The sequence below is a fragment of the Myxine glutinosa genome, chromosome 2 (assembly GCF_964187855.1).
Source record: "Myxine glutinosa chromosome 2, kmMyxGlut1.1, whole genome shotgun sequence".
NCBI lineage: Eukaryota > Metazoa > Chordata > Myxini > Myxiniformes > Myxinidae > Myxine > Myxine glutinosa.
In genome coordinates this window covers 74,426,381-74,448,420 of record NC_136262.1, presented here as the reverse complement: position 1 = coordinate 74,448,420, position 22,040 = coordinate 74,426,381, and the positions used below count along the sequence as shown (strand labels likewise).

Below are 22,040 nucleotides of genomic sequence, written 5' to 3'. Positions count from 1 at the left end.
TCACTCTGACAGAACTACAGAGTTCCTTGGCCGAGATGGGAGAACATGCCAGAAGGACAACAGTTTCTACAGCACTTCACAAATCTAGGCTTTATGGGAATGTGACCAGACGGAAGCTACTCCTGATAAAAAGGCTCATGACAGCATGACTGGAGTTTGCAAAATGGCACGTGAAAGACTGAGCGCATGAGGCAAAATATTATGTGGTCTGATGAGACAAAAAATTGAACTCTTTGGCCTGAATGCAAAGTACTACATCTGGCAGAAATTGAGCACAGCTTCATTGGTATCCAGTGGTGGGAGAGATTGTGCTAAAATTCAACCCATCTAACACCATCCCTACCATGAAGCATGGTGGTGGCAGCAACTTGACAACTTTTCAGCAGCAAGTCCTGGGAGACTCCAGGATAGAGGAAACAATGAATGGAGCCAAATACAGGCAAACCCTTGAGAATAATCTGCTTCAGAGTACAAAAGACCGAAGACTGCGGCAAAGATTTACGTTCCAATAGGACAATGTCCCCAAGCCTACGGCCAAAGTAACACTGGAAATGGCGTCAGAACAACATGAAAGTCCTTGAGTGGTCCAGTCAAAGCCCAGACTTGAATTCCACTGAGAATCTGTGGAAAAACGTGAAGATTGCTGTTCAACAACGCTCCCCATCCAACTTCACAGAGCTTGAGCAAATTTGCAAGGAAGAATGGGAGAAACTCCCCAAATCCAGATGTGCAAAAGTGATACAGACATACCCAAGAAGAATAATAACTGTAGTCCCTGCCAAAGGCACTCTACGAAGTACTGACAGGTTTCGGTATTTCATTTTTATTTATTGTATAAACTTCTCTCAAAAAAAATCCACTTTGACATTATAGGGTATATATGTAGATCAGTGACTAAAAATCTCAATATAACCCATTTTAAATTCAGGCTGTAACATAACAAAATGTGAAAAGTCAAGGGGTGTGAATACTTTCTGAAGACACTGTATTTATTGATGACATCCAGTTATCTATCTATAATTCCAGCAATCTCTGTGTGTATGTTTGTATGTTTGTATGTTTGTATGTTTGTATGTTTGTATGTATGTTTGTCTGTGACCGCTGTTTCTCGACAACTACCGGTCCGATATACTTGAAACTTGCCAGGTATATTGCTGGGGACCCGAGGATGTGCCTTTTCAAGGTTTTAAATTAATCGCAGAAGTAGTTACCGAGCTATGTCCAAAAAACGATTCAACCAATCAGAGAGCAGCGAGCTATCACGTGTGCCGAACGTGGCGAACAGACTCTGCCTCGGATGGCACATTTGAGAGCGTATTCATTTATTTCACGTTGGAAAACTATGTTGCCGTTAAACTATGTTTTAAAACTAATTAAAACTAATTTGCGATTCATCGTAACTACGATTTGCGACCTTCCGGACAGTCAAATGAGGACGTCACTTCCGGACTTACGGATAGTCATAGTGACGCTGAACGTGGCGAGCAGACGCTGCCTCGGACGGCACATTTGAGAGCGTATTCATTTATTTGACGTTGCAATCTGTGTTGATTGTTGTAAGGTACGATCGATTGTAGTACATACATATTTATATTTTGTACATATTCATTACGGGCACGTCACGGGTACGGGTACGGTACCGGGTACGGTACGGTTACGGGTACGCCACGTACGGGCACGTATATTGCTGGGGACCTGAGGATGTGCCTTTTCAAGGTTTCATATTAATCGGAGAAGTAGTTACCGAGCTATGGCGATTTAGCCGTTCGCCGTTCGCTTTGGCTTTGCGAATGGACCAAACCATTCATGTAAATAGAGGGGGGGGGGGTTCTGTGGTCGTTCACTTTGGCTTTGCGAATGGACCAAACCATTTCATGTAAATAGAGGGGGGGGGGGTTCTGTGGTCGTTACTGCCACGCGGTTTGGAATGTTTTTCCGAAAGGGCACCCACGTACGGGCATGCCCTAGTGATATACAAAGTGGATTAACCGACAAAATTACACCACAGATTCACGGATTGGTTTTGATAAATTATGAGCTTATTATATTGGTACATTGCATCACTGTTATTATAAACATGAATTGTACAATAATATCGATGTTCAATACCCATCCATCAATGCCCATCAATCCCGGTCGATCACTGAATTAACGCCAGGGGGGTTGACTCAGCCTGTCATCCTTCCGAGGTCGGCTAATTGAGTACCAGTTCACTGGTAATGCCCCGTTTGTCGTAAAAGGCGACAAACAGGGTTGGCGGCAGGAAGGGAATCCGGCCGTAAAACATTGCTTCAAAAAGGGGACCAACAAAAACAACAACAACCACGGTGCCCGAAAAAGGCCAACCCCCGCTTTGCGGGGAAAAATGGCCTCTAAAGGTGGTTTATAATACCCATCCATCAATGCATGATGAATATAGATTTTGAAATGTTTTTTTGGTTATATTGTTCAAACACTGTCCCATTAATCACACAAGATAATATTTAGGACATTCTCAAAACCAATGTGACTCAAAATGAACTTCGGAATTATGCATTAAACAAAAAATCTGCTTATTTTCACGAAATCCAAATGTCTTCATTAGGTTTTCATACCGAGGATTTGTGGTTAAATTAATGTGATATTGAAGCTTCAACTAAAAAGAAAACCCAAGGCACAATCTGAAAAAGAATTTTTTTAATTGTAATTTTTGTTTCCCATTATGTTTTTCCTATTTTGTTTTGTGGAAATCGGTGAGGAAGAACATTGTGTATCTGGGGTGAAAAGGCCTTTTGGTACCCTGGAGCAGGTTTTAAAACAACCCCGTTTTATAGTGTGTTTGAATAATTAATGTCGAGATACTTTTTCATTCCACATTTATCATGAAAGTCCTCTTTAGCTAAGTTTCTACATAATTTCCACCCTTTGTTATTAAAACATGATTATCCCATACACAATTCTTCCTTTTTAATGTGAAGGAAATTCCACTCAGATTGCATATTCTTAAGTTGTGCTGAACGTGGTGGTTCCGTTTGAAACGTTTTAATAGTGTGAGGAAAAAAAAAAATGCGAACAGTTGGAGGAAAATTTTTGCTTCAAGGTTTGTGATTCGGCACTGCCTCCAAAGCAGCATGAGAACCCTTCAATTAATCAAAGGAATCATCATCTCGTTTTTAATTATGTACAAGACTGACAATAATATCGATAGCTGTTATATTTAAATTATATAACTACTTATAACTCTATCATCGATATTTATAACTCTATCATCCAAAGTTTGTTGATATGCACTTATCTTTCATTTGTCTTTGCTCTCAACATTATTTATGTTTTCTGATAGGATTTTCTGTTCATTGGTATAAAAAAAAATGCCATAATTTGATCAGTTTTACTTCACTTAATATAATTTTGAAATATATCAAGAATTATACAACGCTCAGCATGTCGTCAGCATGCATCCGCCACCACAAGGCTCGACAGGATAATGAAGATCATTTTTGACTTCTCTTCAAATGAAATAAGGATGAAAAGTATACCAAATACCACATCACATGATATTTGAAGTCGATGTGCGAAACTGCTGAACTTGAATTTTTCTTTCTGGCAACTAAAGTGTCTAATTGGTGTTCTATCTGCAAAGCAAAGTTGGATTTCACTTGAAAAAAATTCCTCACATCACAGCAGAATTCCGTTCTTACCTAATCCCTCTGTCTGGTCGTTGAAGGCAACATTTTGGTCTGGATTGCTCAAAAAAGAAAAACTGTCCTTTCTTGCCACAGAGGGCTGAAGCAAAAAATGTGAGGGCCATTTAATATGTTCTCCAAACAGAATACGAAGAAAAATCCTCGAGCACACGAATGATTTCTGCATTTTGCAATCTCAAAGCATGTATTGTGTAATTAGAAAGGAAAATATTCCCTTTAAACAAATGAAATGTTCTTGTAAATTGAGAAATAAAATTTTTTTTTTAAACCTTGCAGTTTTTTGAACAAATGTGAATTTCTCCTTGATATAATATTTTGAACGCCTCACATATTTACAATATAAAACTCAACATTATTTGTCTGACATGGTTGTTCAAGAGGAAATGCGTGTGTGTCCTATTCATAGTTTGGAGTCTGAGCTGTGCATGTTACTTGTCTCGTCTTAATTGTCGTTGACAGCTTGTCACATTTGTTGGCTCGTTTCGTTTTTATTTAAGGTTGTTTCCTGAAATTACATCTGAGATACACAAGAAAGTTAAATTGAAGAATGCATCAGTGATTTTAACCACTTTGTTATTTGAGCAAGCTAAAGGTTTTGCCACCAATGAAATTTCTAGAATGTTTTGTTGCCCTCTCTCCCCCACAATTCAATCAATAAACGGACAACTCTCACATGGCTTACAAGCGATAATCAATATATGTCAGAATTGTCATCAGTGTTGCACTCTTGAAAATCCTCACAGCTTGATACCTCGTCCAAGCATTGCTTCAAATTAATCAGAAAGCTTGTGTTCAAAATCAAAGCAGACATCTTACATATCTTGCTTCGGTAAACTCACAAGTTTAATTGCCAGCTTTCAGCAAGGATTAATTAATTGCACAGAATTGCTGTAAAACTCCACGCAAAATATGTAAACATAATATAGAAACTTGTGTATATGCTCCAGTTTCAAAAACCCCATGAGTAAGATGAATTCACCTACCCCGACATCTACATCATTTACATTAAAATAGAAAGATTACAAAGAGCTACAAAGTACGTTGAAGACAAAATCACAACCTGAACAAGTATTTTTAACTCAGCAATTTTGGGAAAGCAAAAGTTTAATGCCAAAAGCAGTATTGTTTTTTCAGAAATAAAATTCTCAGTACATATCTCATGACCACTCAGTAACAAGTAAACATGGAGGAATTTCACTTTGTGAAAACAATCCTCTTCCTCTCTAGATTATACACCAACATCGCTCCCACCTCCAATAACACTCCACCCACTCCCTCCCCCAACCACACTCCAAATTATCATGCCCTTCCTGAGTAAGCTTTTAAATAATGATGTGTCAATAATATTTAAGCATAAACCAATTTGGTTGTGCCTATCAATATAGGCACAACCAAAGTGGTTGACACATTAAAATTTACCCCATAATGGCTCCCACGATATATATGAGAAGTGGGCAGAGTACAGGTAGAAACTTATCAACTCAAAAAGGGCAACGTTTATTTCCATATTCTGTATGTTTCTGTATGTAAATTTACGACACCAATTTTGAAAGTTTTCCATTACACTTTGGACATCGGTTAAATGGTAAACGTATCTATCTCTATTATAATAGCCGTAGATGATTCTGTCTGTCTGTCTGTTGGGCGTCTGTCCGGGGTGTGGCTTACTCGGTTTGCAGAGTAGCTCCACCCATAGCTCCACCCATTCTGGGAGAGGCTTCGCTTCATATAAACAAATATCCACCATTTTATTAACTCGCATAGCTTTGAGGCCTGTTTTGTAGGCCCGTGGTGTCTTGCTCTCTCTCCCAGTTTTATTTCACATCAAATTCGATATATCATTTCATTTTTCACAGTCGCTAACATAGTTTTAGACTCGGTTGAAAAAAAACGGGAAGAAAATCCGATGAAAGTTGCCGTTTATAGAACGAAATGAATTCTCAAAGGCCTGTAACTTCAAGGCCATTGAGTCTCTCACGCCTTTATCTCCAATCTAACTCACCATCTGATTTCATTTTTAGCGATGGTTTTAGACTCGGTGTCAGCAATAATTGAGAACATTCCACACACGCGGGAAAATGCAGAGATATATTTTTAAAAATCGCGTCATGATGTATCATACACCGCCCAACATGACACCGACGGCAACGTGTCGACATATATTAAAAATTCGCTTTTGCTTTTCCGTTAAGATATATTACTTTTTCGTTTGATGACAGTCGTCACAAAAACGTCAACAATGATGCCGACATATATTTCTTCGTTTTTATTTCATTCAACATTATTAGCCGGAAGTAAAATATGTTTCAGGAAATTACCGAGAGATATTTATTCGTTTTTTTTTATTAGTTATGTGCGCATCTATCTATAATTCCAGCAATCTCTGTGTGTATGTTTGTATGTTTGTATGTTTGTATGTTTGTATGTTTGTATGTTTGTATGTATGTTTGTCTGTGACCGCTGTTTCTCGACAACTACCGGTCCGATATACTTGAAACTTGCCAGGTATATTGCTGGGGACCCGAGGATGTGCCTTTTCAAGGTTTTAAATTAATCGCAGAAGTAGTTACCGAGCTATGTCCAAAAAACGATTCAACCAATCAGAGAGCAGCGAGCTATCACGTGTGCCGAACGTGGCGAACAGACTCTGCCTCGGATGGCACATTTGAGAGCGTATTCATTTATTTCACGTTGGAAAACTATGTTGCCGTTAAACTATGTTTTAAAACTAATTAAAACTAATTTGCGATTCATCGTAACTGCGATTTGCGACCTTCCGGACAGTCAAATGAGGACGTCACTTCCGGACTTACGGATAGTCATAGTGACGCTGAACGTGGCGAGCAGACGCTGCCTCGGACGGCACATTTGAGAGCGTATTCATTTATTTGACGTTGCAATCTGTGTTGATTGTTGTAAGGTACGATCGATTGTAGTACATACATATTTATATTTTGTACATATTCATTACGGGCACGTCACGGGTACGGGTACGGTACCGGGTACGGTACGGTTACGGGTACGCCACGTACGGGCACGTATATTGCTGGGGACCTGAGGATGTGCCTTTTCAAGGTTTCATATTAATCGGAGAAGTAGTTACCGAGCTATGGCGATTTAGCCGTTCGCCGTTCGCTTTGGCTTTGCGAATGGACCAAACCATTCATGTAAATAGAGGGGGGGGGGTTCTGTGGTCGTTCGCTTTGGCTTTGCGAATGGACCAAACCATTTCATGTAAATAGAGGGGGGGGGTTCTGTGGTCGTTACTGCCACGCGGTTTGGAATGTTTTTCCGAACGGGCACCCACGTACGGGCATGCCCTAGTACACTTTAAATAGGTTTATTTGAAATCTTTAATTTTCCACAATATAATCTACTTGCCATTTATCATTTGATGATTACGAGACACTTCCTCTTGAGGATCGTGACAATTCATGCACTGCGTGGAAACTTCTATTTCCAAAATGAATGAGACGATCGATGAAGAACGCAGACTTGAACAGAATGTAGCAAGAAAACGAATGAGACGGGCGAACGAGTCCATCGACGAACGTCAATGCAAACTTGAACATGATGGAGCAAGAAAAAGAACGAGACGGGAGAAAAACGAGAGAAACGAGACGGGGAAAAGCCGATTGGAGAGGCGAGTGAGGAGCAATTGGAGAGGGGAGTGAGGAGCGATTGGAGAGGCGAGTGAGGAGCGATTGGAGAGGTGAGTGAGGAGCGATTGGAGAGGCGAGTGAGGAGCGAATGGAGAGGCAAGTGAGGAGCGATTGGAGAGGCGAGTGAGGAGTGATTGGAGGGGAGTGTGAGGCGCGATTGGAGAGGCGTGTGAGGCGCGATTGGAGAGGAGTGTGAGGCACGATTGGAGAGGAGTGTGAGGCGTGACTGGAGAGGAGTGTGAGGCGTGATTGGAGAGGAGTGTGAGGCGCGATTGGAGAGGAGTGTGAGGGGCGATTGGAGAGCAGTGTGAGGCGCGATTGGAGAGGCGAGTGAGGCACGATTGGAGAGGCGTGTGAGGAGCGATTGGAGAGGAGAGTGAGGAGCGATTGGAGGGGAGTGTGAGGCGCGATTGGAGAGGAGTGTGAGGCGCGATTGGAGAGGAGTGTGAGGCACGATTGGAGAGGAGTGTGAGGCACGATTGGAGAGGAGTGTGAGGCACAATTGGAGAGGAGTGTGAGGCACGATTGGAGAGGAGTGAGGAGCGATTGGAGGGGAGAGTGAGGCGCGATTGGAGAGGAGTGTGAGGTGCGATTGGAGAGGAGTGTGAGGCGCGATTGGAGAGGAGTGTGAGGCACGATTGGAGAGGAGTGTGAGGCGCGATTGGAGAGGAGTGTGAGGCGAGATTGGAGAGGAGTGTGAGGCGCGATTGGAGAGGAGTGTGAGGCACGATTGGAGAGGAGTGTGAGGCACGATTGGAGAGGAGTGTGAGGCGCGATTGGAGAGGAGTGTGAGGCGCGATTGGAGAGGAGTGTGAGGCGCGATTGGAGAGGAGTGTGAGGCACGATTGGAGAGGAGTGTGAGGCACGATTGGAGAGGCATGTGAGGGATTGGAGAGGAGAGGAGTGTGAGGGATTGGAGAGGTGAGGGATTGGAGAGGAGAGGAATGTGAGGGATTGGAGAGGAGAGGAATGTGAGGGATTGGAGAGGAGAGGAGTGCTAGGTGGAGAGAGGAGAGTGTCAGGTGGAGAGAGGAAAGTGTCAGGTGGGAGAGGAGAGTGTCAGGTGGAGAGGAATGAGGGGTCACATATTATGTGAAATAAATAAATTGTGTTCATTACCCCATTTCTGGATCTGATGACTTGCCAGTAACCATTTTGTAAAAATGAATGTGCAGCATCTAACTCAATATGTCGAAATGTCACATCCATCCATGCCCATGGGATTCCCACGGGTGACCCCCACGAGTGACCCCGCTATAACCTATATTATATTAGCCGTAGGTGATTCTGTCTGTCTGTCCGGGGGTGTGGCTTACTCCATTTAGAGAGTAGCTCCACCCATTCTGGGAGAGACTTCATAAACAAATATCCACCATTGTATTAACTCATATATATATATATATATATATATATATATATATGTATATATATATATATATATATATATATATATATATATATATATATATATATATATATATATATAAATAAATAAATATATATATATATATATATATATATATATATATATATATATATATATATATATATATATATGTATATATATATATATATGTATATATATATATATGTATATATATATATATATATATATATATATATATATATATATATATATATATATATTCCCTGCAGGTAGTGGCGTCCATCTTGTTTATCCCTTGAAACCTGTACTGCCCCAGCCCTCTCCGGATGTCCCTGTTCCCTACTGTTGTTGCACTTCCTTCTTTCTCCCCATCTTGTCTCCCGCTCCCTTTATTATATGTTCTACGTGTTAGCTCTTACACGAGCCTCGACTCAGTATACAAAAAAAACAAAAACTTGCATAGCTTTGAGGCCTGTTTATTTAGGCCCGTGCTGTCTTGCTCTCTCTCTCACAGTTTTATTGCAACTCCAATTCGATATATCATTTCATTTTTCACAGTCGCTAACATAGTTCTTTTTTTTTCTTCTTTTTTTTCTTGTATACTGAATCGAGGCTCGTGAAAGAGCTAACATTTACTTCACAAACAAATCAACCAGACAAACAAAATACCCAAAAAGAGGGAGCGGAAGACAATATGGAGAAAAGGGGAAGCACACAAACACAACATCCGAGAGCAGGGAGATGTGTGGAAGGGAGAGGGCCCGGGGGGAGGAGGCATGGGAAGGGGGGGGGGGGAGGGAGAAGTATAAAACACAAGGACACCAAGGACTTCCTGGGCAGAAGTTGGTATTTCAAAAGAGTGGAATTGGGGTGAAATTAGCGGGGGTTGAAAAGATCAAGGTTTTGGATGGGGGAAGATAAGAGATGGTGGTGAACAGCTGTTTTAAAGACTTGGAGGGTGGAGTGGGATTGAAGAGAGTGAGGGAGTTTGTTCCAGAGGCGGGAGAAAAGAGGAATGAAGGAGTGAAGGTGAGCAGAGAGTCTTGATTTTGGCAGTTTAACCATAAGAGGGTTGCAGGCAGATCTTGTGCGACTTGTAGGAATATTTGCGGGACAGAGCCCAGAGAGAGCTGGGGGGGCAAGGCCAGAGAGGAGTCGGTAGAAGACGGAAAGACCACCAACCTGCCTGTGGTGAGTGAGAGAGAGGCCCTTGGAGTTAGCTTCATCGTGGGAGATTCCAATGATTCTGAATGCTTTGGTTTCAACAGCGTGAAGGCGAGCTAGGTGTGAGGCAGGAGCACCAGCCCAGAGGGGAGAGCAGTATTCCATTGTAGTAACAACTAAGCGAGTTTTAGACTCGGTGGGGAAAAAAACGGGAATAAAATCCTATGAAAGTTTCCGTTTATAGAACGAAATGAATTCTCGAAGGCCTGTAATATAAAAGCCATTGAGTCTCTCTCACGCCTTTATCTCCAATCTAACTCACCATCTGATTTCATTTTTATTGATGGTTTTACACTCGGTGTCAGAAATAATTGAGAACATTCACGCACACATGGGAAAATGCCGAGATATATTTTTTAAAAATCGCGCCTCGATGTATCATACACCGCCCAACATGACACAAATGGCAACATGTCGACATATATTAAAAATTCGCTTTTTCTTTTCTGTTAAGATATATTACTTTTCCGTTTGATGACTGTCGTCACAAAAACATCAACAATGATGTCGACATATATTTCTTTGTTCTTATTTCATTCAACATTATTATCCAGAAGTAAAGGTTCACGTGTTCATTTCACGTGTGCAAAAACAAACTCCATTTCACGTGTGCATGGACATGTAATTCACATATGTAAAATAAATAAATTAACAGACGGGAAATTGAGAGATATTTCGTTTGGAGCGATTATACACTGCCCAAAGTAAAAATTTCACCGATAAACCGAGCGAATTTCATCGAATTTCACCGAGTTTCAGGAAATTACCGAGAGTTGTTTCTTCGTTTTTATTTTATTAGTTACTAGCAGAAGTACCCGGCGTTGCCGGGCGGCGAAGGGAAGGCGGAAGGCGGAAGAGGGGGGAAGGGCACGTACACTTTAAACATGTTTATACATGTGGGATGTGGGGGGGGGGGGGGGGGGGGTGTGTGTGTGTGTGTGTGTGTGTGTGTGTGTGTGTGCGTGTGCGCGCGCACATGCATTCACATGTTATCAGAAGTAAATACATTGTGTAGATGACATTTGTGCATCTGATAAATTGGCAGTCACCATTTTGTGAAACTGAATGTGCAGGTGCAGCATCTAACTCAATATGTCGAAATGTCACACGTCCATGCCCGTGGGATTACCGTGTAAAGTTACTACAAATGTGAATGTGGGTGGGGCAGTTTGCACAAATATGCACACATTTACCATAAAAGTTGTAGTGTTTTTCAGCAACTGAGATTGACATGAAAATCTCTTGAGCCCTGCACAATAACCCCCCGCATCCACCCCTCCACCAACCTTTGAAAATTACCATCACCATTTGATTTCAATGTATTTGGCATGAAAATGAAGGGGAAAGGGCTGGACATAAAGCAGAGGCTAGATGTGCAGAATGTCCCTTTATAAAACATGGTCGAAATGCAAGTAATTGTTTTGTAATGTCTATTGTATATTCATGGCAGAGCTTGTCATATAATGAGCACATTATTGCAGAGAATAAACAAATTATCCAATTAAACAATTAGATCCGGCTTGGGAAGCTTCAGAGTTTGTGGAACAATAGGAGAAACGCAGAAAGTCATTCCAACAGTATGCCTTCTGGAAACTTCGCCTGAATCTTCCGTGAACGTATTAATGACATCAATACCCTTTCTTTTCGTCTTGAAATGAATATTAATGCTTTATCACATTGCTTTGAGTACAGTGTCTGGTTTATTTATTCCCTTGTCCTAAATATTTTATTAATATTTGTACCTTATCCTTATTTTGAGAAATAGTCTAAAGGGAAAGGATAATTCAATTTGATTAGTTAGCTACTGTGTGTATGTGTGTGTGTGTGAGATCAGCTGTATGTCCAATTACCACAATTAGCATTGACAGAGATCGAGTGTTTCAAATTTAGATGGTACCACATCATTCCCTTAATCCCTATGTTGTTTCACAATTAAACGTGCTATATTTTCATTAATTACTTTCCTTCCACATGTTCACGCAGGTGCAGGAGTTGTTTTTCGAATGGATTCGTTATACATGATGCTGTATATGGGATATCACATGGCCTGTCGTGCATGCATTGGCTGACTTTTGGAATGTTTGTCTAATGCGTTTTGAACTACACCCGTTTGTCTGGGAAGATAATGACCTTTTGGAATGTTTGTCTTTACATTCACAGCATATTCACAGAATCAGCCTGATTGCGTGCTAGTTTGTTCACAGGTGGCAGGGCCAATCAGATTCAGAGTTCTTGGAATGGGTAGTACAGCAATGGTTGCACGGAACATCCAGAGGAAGATCTATAGCCAGAGATTTAAAGAGAGAGAGATATCAACTGTGGCAGAAGGAGAGAGAGGGTTCTTCGCTTGCGTTGCAGGAATTGAGTCATGAGAGTTCAGAAAAGGGTGCTCTAATGGGAGATCAAGACCAGATCTTGCAGCGAGTGAGACAAACCTGTTTATTTCATGCGCAACAGGCCTCTTAGCGAGAACATCAGGATCACTGAAATCCACGCAATGCTGCGTGTCCCTGGGAAGGTGAGACGTTTCCCCAGTTCAGTGAAGCATCTGTCTTATTTTATTTCCCTTCTCCGTTATCCTACCTGTGTGTGTCCATGTGTATAATCGTTTGTGTTAGGTGTGTAGCATTTGGGATTCTCTTGTATGTACAACATATGAATGTTCTGCAGTTGTCGACAAACTCGTGTAGAGTTTGAAACAGCAAAGGGCTTACCTTGTATATCTTTTCATTGTTGCTCTATGCAACAGACAGACAAACAGACAGGGGTGAAAATACGACCTCCATCCACCTTTGGTGGTGGAGGTAATTAACCCACAGGAGCGCTAAATCTGACCAAACCAGAACAGGATGAGTCAAGATACAATTATTTATACATCATAGGTTCAATTAAAGAAAGTGTGGGGGTTTTCACCCGCAGCGCAATGGAATACTGTTCTCCCATCTGAGCTGGTGCTCCTGCCTCACACCTACAATGCATTCAGAAAGTATTCAAACCCCTTCACTTTTTTCACATTTTGTTATGTTGCTGCCTTATGCTGAAATCGTTTAAATTAATTTTTCCCCTCATCAATCTACACTCAATACCCCATAATGACAAAGAGAAAACAGGATTTTAGAAAGTTTTGCAAATTTATGAAAAAGAAAAAACTGAAATATCACATTGACATAAGTATTCATACCCTCTGCTATGACACTTGAAATTTAGCTCAGGTGCCTCCCACTTCTCTTGATCATCTTTGAGATGTTTCCACACCTTGATTGGAGTCCACCTGTGTTAAATTAAATTGATTGGACATGATTTGGAAAGGCTCACACCTGTCTATATAGGGTCTCACAGCTGACAATGCATATCAGAGCAAAAACCAAGCCATGAGGTCGTAGGAACTGCTTGCAGAGCTCTGAGACAGGATTGTGTTGAGGCACAGATTTGGGGAAGCCTTTCTGCTGCATTGAAGGTTCCCAAGAGCACAGTGGCCTCCATAATTCTTAAATGGAAGAAGTTTGGAACAACCAGGACTCTTCCTAGAGCTGGCCGCCCGGCCAAACTGAGCAATCGGGGGAGAAGGGCCTTGGTAAGAGAGGTGACCAAGAACCCGATGGTCACTGGCTGAGCTCCAGAGATCCTGTGTGGAGATGGGAGAAACTTCCAGAAGGACAACCATCACTGCAACATTCCACCGATCTGGGCTTTATGGCAGAGTGGCCAGACGGAAGCCTCTCCTCAGTGAAAAACACATGAAAGCCCACAGAATCTTGTTTCTCGCAGTGTGAGAGTCCTTTAGGTGCTTTTTTGCAAACTCCAAGCGGGTTAATTACCTTTCAATCGGTCCAACGGTTGCAGAGAAAATCATATTATTTGATTTTGTCTAATACATGTACAATCTTATTCTGTGCAGACAAACAAACAAACAGACAAACAAACAAGAAGACGTCATGCATAGCACGATACTTGCAAAATCCGCCTCCCCCCCCCCCCCCAAAAGTTTTCCATTGATACAGCAAATTGTGCATTTCATGAAGATTTAAATTTACCATATCGATCAAAGCTCGGGTCAACAGGATGAAAAGTGATGATTTTTCAGATGAAAAATGATGATTTTAGAAGTTTGACCTTGAGTTGACCTTTGACCTTTTGACCTCAGAAATAGTATGTTTCCCAATTTAGTGACGATATGCAAATGCTGTTCCATTTTCAAGTCAATCGGTTGAAAATTGACGGCTTTTCAGATGAAAATTGATGATTTTGAAAATTTGACCTTGAGTTGACCTTTGACATTTTGACCTCAAAAATAGTTCATTTCCCAATTTAGTGACTCGATATGCAAATGCTATTCAATTTTCAAGTCAATCGGATTTAAAATGGCGATTTTAGAAATTTGACCTCCAGATGACCTTTGACCTCAAAATCAATAGGCTTCTCAATTGGGACGACTTATACAACTTGGTGAAGTTTCGTGATGATCGGTTTAGAATTGTGACCTGTAGGCCGGTGACAAACAGACAGACAGACAGACAAACAGACAGAACCACAAACGGAACCGACCAAACGGACTCAAATGCAATACCCTCTCCTCTGGCTAGGGTAATTAAACAACAACCAACCTGGCATACATCTCTCATGATCCTGCAATCCCAAGTTTAAATTACTGTAAAAGTACACCGATATCTCTCAACATCCTTATTTCTAATACATGTACAATCTTCAACATGAACTCACTGTAAAATATAAAAACATTGTCAGAGTAAAGAAATAACTGCAATTTTATCAAAAGAAAACTGCACATGTAGAAGTACACGCTGAAAGAGAATGAAATTGTAACGAGGTAGACTGCAATAAGCATGAGTTAATTGCACCGTGAACGAGTGCAAAGATTTAAACAAAAGTTTGACAACTGAAGCAATACCAGGATGATGTTATTAATGAGCATCTCGATCAGAAGTTGGAAGTGAATCGAGATTTCATAGGTAACTCTTAAAATAGTTCACTCGGGGATGGGTAATATGTATGAAAAGTGTGATTAAAGGGAGAAATCAAAGGACCGCTGGAATGTCAAGTTACTTGGCAGACATGAGACATGGGTGAGCGGGACGGGGGGGGTGTGGGGGGGGGGGGGGTGGAGTAATCGTCAAAAAATACTGCTCCTGAGATGTGAGCAATTCTACTGAAGAGAGTTACCTGCAGAATTGTGCAATCAAATAAAACGTGTCTAAGACAAACACATTAATCAGGCCACACAGCTACCGGCAAATGAGTGTGAAATGCATTGCAACCTCGGTTGGTTCATACATCACCTGGAAGCACTTGGTGCGACATCGAGATGCATGAAACGGTTCAAAATCACGAAAAATCGCAATAAATAATCTTATCTATTGCAATATTTAGAGAACTAGCTGCCTCTGGGTCACTGACCAAAGCTTGGCAGGTATCTGTTTTATCTATTTTTTCGAGTTAAAGGCAATACATCCGGGACCTTAGACCTTCGCAACCAAACCTTGAACTCATTCGTTATGATACGATTTTAATATTCAACAATAAATCCCGTTAAAAAAAATTACTGAGCATGCCTTACCTGTCGCTTCGCTGATGGGATAAATCAAAAGACAGCATGTTGTACAAGACAAACACATTGCTTGTCTATCTGTGTCAACGAGGACGTAAAATGAAGTGAAACGCACAAAAAAGGATTTTATAACATGTAATTGTTGGTGTGGCCGTGGCTCTTGTCGTGGGGTCCTTTCATGTACTTTTAATATATTTTTATATTCTTTGAGAAATATTATTATGTATAATTTTGTGGTTTCCCCCCATGCCCTTCCAAAGGGATCCTGTTGTGGTGGGATAATAAATGGTACCATTTGACCGCAACATGAAGCTCCCATTCCCGTGTCTTCTTCCTCAATCCCAGAAAGTGGGACTTTTAAAACGGGCATCTTTCTGATTAAATAGACATTAATGTTTGTCTCCGAGTAAATTAATTAATTAGCTTTCCAACCAAGTGAATCGATTATTATGGGAAGGGTTAGGGTTATTATTATTCTGGGTTATTATTAGGTTATTATTATTAGGGGACCAGAGGTACCCTTTTGAAATTGCTCAGATTATTATTACTAGGGCATGCCCGTACTATATATATATCTAAAATTATATCCCCCCCCCCCCCTCTATTTACATGAAATGGTTTGGTCCATTCGCAAAGCCAAAGCGAACGGCTTGCGAGTACGGTGACAATCCCCCCCCCCTCTATTTACATGAAATGGTTTGGTCCATTCGCAACGACCACAGAACCCCCCCCCCCCCCCCTCTATTTACATGAAATGGTTTGGTCCATTCGCAAAGCCAGTAACGACCACAGAACCCCCCCCTCTATTTACATGAAATGGTTTGGTCCATTCGCAACGCCAAAGCGAACGGCGAACGGCTAAATCGCCATAGCTCGGTAACTACTTGTCCGATTAATATGAAACCTTGAAAAGGCACATCCTCGGGTCCCCAGCAATATACCTGGCAAGTTTCAAGTATATCGGACCCGTGGTTGTCGAGAAACAGCGGTCACAGACAAACACACAGACATACACACATACACATACACATACACACACACACACACACACACACAGAGATTACTGGAATTATAGATAGATTATTCTGATTCCATGAAAATTTGTTGGCGACCTACAGGTCACACCTTTGATCGTAGGAATTTGAAACTTTGACCAAACTTTGACCTTATGACTTGATGCATATCATAAGTATGACGTCATAGGTCACGTTATGTGGCGGCCATTAGTGAAAATCTTAAAAACCTATCTCCTTCATTTTTTGACCTATTGAGTTGAAACTTGGCACACATATACTACACCCCAAGGCGAAGAACGCTGTTTTCTCCGATTTTCCATTTTTTGCTTAATTAGTCTATGGCGCGCCAATTAAAAAAGTGCTGACTCTACATTTCTTTTATTTAATTAATATTGTGATGCCATGAACTTTGTATCGACCTACAGGCCAAACCGTTGGTTAGATGAACTTGATACTTTGACCAATTATAGTATGTCACTTGATTGGATGCATATCCTAATTATGACGTCATAGGTCACGTGACACGGCGGCCATGTTGGATTTCTTGAAAACCTTAAAAATGCATCTCTGCCTTTATTTTTTGATCGATTGAGTTGAAACTTTGAACACTTATAGTACGCCATGTGATTGGATGCATATCCTAATTATGACGTCATAGGTCATGTGACCTGGCGGCCATATTGGATTTTATGAAAACCTTAAAAATGGATCCCCGCCTTCATTTTTCGATCGATTGAGTTGAAACTTTGAACAATCGGATCTGGGCTGTCGTTGTCAACGACTCTGGCGAGCACCCGTCCAATCAGGATGGAGCAGTATGGTCCCTGGATCATCACTGCCCGCAGTTTTAATTCTATATATTATTATTCTGGAATTACTGAGACCTCTCCTTTCATAAATAGATGTGTGGAATAGGACGACGAATACGTAAGGTACGGCAATAACACCTCTGTTCACCCTCCTAAGTTCCAGCCTAGGCCCCACCTGCATTCATTTATCCCCTTACTCTGTGGAATTGTCTCCCTGTGTCCATTGTCTCATCCTCTTCACCTTTTTTGTACACAGAGTCGAGGCTCGTGGAAGAGCTAGAACACGGAACGAATCAGGTCACAACAATACAAAAGGAACAACAGAAAGAGAAGGGAGCAATGCCAACAGCAGGGCCGAGGGAGAAAATAAATAAAGACAAACAAACAAGGGATGCGGGGAACGTTGAGGGGTAGGAAGAATGCATGGGGTAGATAAGATTGATAGAGAAACAAAAAATGGGGTCGGGTGGGGTGGAAACAGGTGTTGCACACTGTTGAATATTTGAAACACTGTTGAGTGATGGGGAGAGAATTTGAAGCGTCATTCTTTAAAATGCTCTCCCCACGACTACCTCAAGCACTCACAATGCACATCCATAATCTATTCTACATATACTTATTATTTCCCATTGTGTTACTCTATGGGCCATTGTTACTTGTTTTTGAGTTATTCTTACTTTCCTCATTGTTCATAACCACCCAACTCTCATTATCCCTTGGTGGCCTGCTGCCCTTTGTCATTGAGCTCCTCCATGAGTCGAGACTCATGAATGACAGGGGAAATTGAATTTCTCGTAAAATGTTTTGTCCCACTGGCCATGCAAAAGAAAATTGAGTAATGAAATAAAGTAACAAATGAAGCGGTAAATAAAACTGGACAAAATCAACTTTCAGCAGCAACATTGTCAGCACACTCGTTGTGGTGGGTGACATTCAAATTTGGGAACCCAGCAAATTGGAAAGCAATATAAGCAAAGATAGAAAGTGGGGAGAAAGATGGACTATTAGGTATTGCTATATATGAGACTTCAAGACAATGTTGGAATATTTGCAATATAACACCTTCAACAATTAAAAAAAAACATTGAAATAATACCTTTATAACACCTAATAACACCCTCAACATTGAAAGCTTTAACAATAAAAAACACCCAGGAATGATGCTTGTCACACTGCACCTGGAACACGAGGAGCAAATTCAAGAGCCTGCAGATAGTCCCAAATGGCCAAATGTTGATACCTTATACTGGGGAGAAATATACCACAATTATCTTCAAAAATCCATTTTCACCATCTCCTCAAGCAAACTTAAGTTGTATTCACAGTAGTCCGTGGGCTGAGTAGGGTTTACATGCACCCCCCCCCCCCCCCCACAACGTAACTTCCTGGGTATGTCCATGTACCACCCTAGGGTGGGGTACCACCCATGTACCACCCATGTACCACCCTTTATAACACCCCCCACCCTAGGGGTTAGGAAAAACCACGTTAACAGAAAAAAAACTCATTCCCAAGGTACCTCCCACGCATATTTTGATGTTACCCCACCTGTCAGTGATTTCCGAAAATTAGGGGTAGGCGAAATTCAAATGGCCATAACTTTTTACCTCGTCATCCTATGGTTGCATATGACCCCTCAAAATGTTTGTCCTGGGACACTCTTTACAATGATATGTGTTATATGCAAATGAGGTCACTAATGAGGTCACCAGAGGTCAAACTATGAGGGAATGAGTTTTTTTTTCTGTTAACATGGTTTTTCCTAACCCCTAGGGTGGGGGGTACATGGACATACCCGGGAAGTTAAGTTGTGGGGGGGGGGGGGAGTGCATGTAAACCCTACTCAGCCCACGGACTACAGGGAGAAAGATTACAAATCAAAAGAGGTAGTGTAACACTGAACGGTAATATAGAGAGGCCTTATATATATTGTGTACAGGTAAACATGTCAGGAGGGACATAGCTGCCATAGAGAGGGTTCAGTGGAGAGCAACGATATTGATTCTGGGCCGAGCTAGACTAATCTGTGAGGATCAGCTGAAGGAGACAGGATTTTATACACTACAAACGAGTCAATTACGAGGGGATATGATGGAAATGTTCAAGATAATGAAGGGTGGAGATTTTATTTTATTTTTTTGTATACAAGATTGAGGCTCGTGTAAGTGCTAACATTAATCACAAAAAGACAAACTGACACATAAAACATATGATAAAGGGAGCGGGAGACAAGATGGAAAGAGAGGGGGAAGAACACAAGTACAACATTTGAGAGCAGGGACATCGGGAGATCTGTGGGAGGTAGAGGGCTTGGGGGAGGAGGCATGGGAAGGGGGGTGGGGTGAGAGAGGTAAAAAAAAAACAGATGGACACTGCTAGGACTTCCAGGAAAGAAGCCGGTATTTCAGAAAAGTGGGTCTGGGGTTAATTAACAGGGGTAGAAAAGATCAAGGTTTTGGATGGGGGAAGATAAGAGATGGTGGTGATCAGCTGTTTTTAAGACCTGGAGGGATGAGTGGGATTGAAGAGAGTGAGGGAGTTTGTTCCAGTGGCGGGAGAGAAGAGGAATGAAAGTGAAGGTGAGCAGAGAGTCTTGATTTTTGCAGTTTCACAAGAAGAAAATTGCAGCCAGATCTTGTGCGACCTATAGGAGTACTTGGGGGACAGAGCACAGATTGGGGGAGGGAGGGGGGGGGCTAGGCCAGAGAGTAGTCGGTAGAAGACAGAAAGACCACCAACCTGCCTGTGGTGAGTGAGTGAAAGGTGCTCACAATCGGCTTCATCGCGGGAGATTCCAATAATTCTGAAAGCTTTGGTTTCAACAGCGTGAAGCCGAGCGAGGTGTGATGCAGGAGCACCGGCCCAGAGGGGAGAGCAGTATTCCATTGAGCTGCGGATGAAAGCCTTGTATGTGGTGAGGAGCTCAGGTGTGCCAAGGAAGGACTTTGCAACAAGATAAAAATGAGGCAGGACCATTTTTTAAATCAGGATGGGCAGTCACAGAACTTGTGGGCATAATTGAAGAGTGAAGAAGAGGGCAGCAGTTAAAACAACCAAGGTTCTTTAACACAGTTGTTGATGCATGAATTGATCTTCCAAGAAAGGTGGCAGCAGCATGGAGAGTTATACGTTTAAAATGGGCTTGGGTAAGTACTTATAAGCAATGTGCACAGAGACAGGTGCTGGGCAATTGGCAGTCCGAATGGTAGGTAGCTGAAGATTTTTCCATGTGTGATTGAGTGGTGATGGATGTAAATTAGAGATGTCTGATTGTTTTGTTTGTATCCTGTCAAGTGGGATCAGGAAACAGACCCCTCCCCCCCCCCCCCTCCTGATCCCCATATTAAAACTACTCCCTGTGGTGCACATTGAAGTCTCCAAAATCGAGGACCTCAACTTGAGGGATGTCATAACTTCATGGCAGGAATTTAGATCATCAAAGAAAGTTGTAAAGTTTGTAGAGTTAGGAGAGCAGTCGGTGAAACAGAGAAGGAAGACGAGTGATGGTTGTGAGACAAATCTTAAACCAGATGATTTCTAAGGGATTGGAGATTCAAGATCCACAAGGCACACAACAGGATTGTTCCTGCTGGAATAAGCACAGACTCCTTCTTTGAAGTGGAATCGTGATTGAAGGTTGTCATTGGAAATGAGAAAGGAATTCACGAGAACATCATTTGACAATTGTATCTCTTGAGAGAAGCAAGATATTCGGTGAGGAACAAACTAAATGGTGTTCAACAGAAGAAAGGTTGGAAAAAAGACCACTAATGTTGGTAAAATGAATAGAAAAAGAGTCGGGCCCAATATTACTACTGCCTGAGCCCTCCCTCTCATTGGCAGCAAAGACAGGTAGGATTCTGGAGATTATTCGCATTCCAGAATGCCAGAACTAGGGGGCACAAACTTGTTCGACATCTCCATGTTCATAATTAGTGGTTTTAAGGAAATGAAAGGAAAGATAAAGAATGGAAAGATGTGGAATGAAAATGAGTATAAGTGTATGGTACGTGTGAGAAAGAGAAATTAAAGCTAGCCTGGTAACTTAGTTTGAGTGAGACAGAAAGTAAGACCAGTAATCCTGACAGGGAGAATGTAAGATGGTTCCAGCCACCACTTTAATGCTCCTACGTCAGGACGGTAGTATCACCCTGGGTGGTTGCTGTCTGCCACCTTCAACCTAAAGCAACTTAGATGGCTGGTTTTCCCATCCTGGGAGAAACCCTTAGATAGTAGGTTTTGTTTTTTAGTCCTACTGGGTGTCTAAGCATCCTCCTCGAAGAGGCAGAGGATGCTGACTTGGGTGGGCTGTCAGTTTAGTCACCGATGACCCGATGATGAACAGGCAGTACTGCATACATGCTACCAGGAGCAGGTGGATGTTTGAATTCCTGACCTGGCCTGGCTTGATATAGACCAGAAGACTCCTAGAACATCAACCCTTGAACTCTCTGGCTTTGCCTCCCCAGTCAAGGTTGCCTGACTGAATTCATTTCATTCCCTTTTACTAAAATAGTTAACATTACACAACATACTGTAATGTAAAGGTAGAACTAAGACATTAGTAAATCTGTCTCTGTTTTCAATATACTCATGATTGGGGCACAAATGCAAATTGTTAATCTGTGTAAATAATTCCGGAATTTTTTGTTCCTGCAAACAATTGTCAGGGGAAAAAATTCCCAATTGTCATTTT

At 41.6% G+C, this 22,040-nt stretch overlaps 1 long non-coding RNA gene across 1 annotated transcript; it reads left to right on the top strand.

Moving 5' to 3' along the window:
- Window positions 1-12,298: 12,298 nt before the first annotated feature.
- On the top strand, window positions 12,299-15,830 carry LOC137421685 (uncharacterized). Its single transcript, XR_010983386.2, has 2 exons — window positions 12,299-12,474; window positions 15,780-15,830. It is a non-coding gene; the product is annotated as an uncharacterized LOC137421685 (long non-coding RNA).
- Window positions 15,831-22,040: the final 6,210 nt, after the last annotated feature.